The following is a 349-nucleotide window of genomic DNA, read 5'->3' on the forward strand; positions in this document are numbered from 1 at the left end:
TTACCATCACTGAATCCCCCTTCCCCACTATCAACATCCTGAGGGTTACCGTCTCCAACAAGAGAGAATCTAACCATCGTCCCCTTGATGTTCAATGGCATTACCATCACTGAATCCCCCTTCCCCACTATCAACATCCAGGGGGTTACCGTCTCCAACAGGAGAGAATCTAACCATCAACTCTTGACATTCAATGGCGTTACCATCACTGAATCCCCTTCCCCACTATCAACATCCAGGGGGTTACCGTCTCCAACAGGAGAGAATCTAACCATCGCCCCCATGACATTCAATGGCGTTACCGTCACTGAATCCTCCTTCCCCACTATCAATATCCAGGGGGTTACCG

This window comes from Chiloscyllium plagiosum, chromosome 15, assembly GCF_004010195.1.
Source record: "Chiloscyllium plagiosum isolate BGI_BamShark_2017 chromosome 15, ASM401019v2, whole genome shotgun sequence".
Lineage (NCBI taxonomy): Eukaryota > Metazoa > Chordata > Chondrichthyes > Orectolobiformes > Hemiscylliidae > Chiloscyllium > Chiloscyllium plagiosum.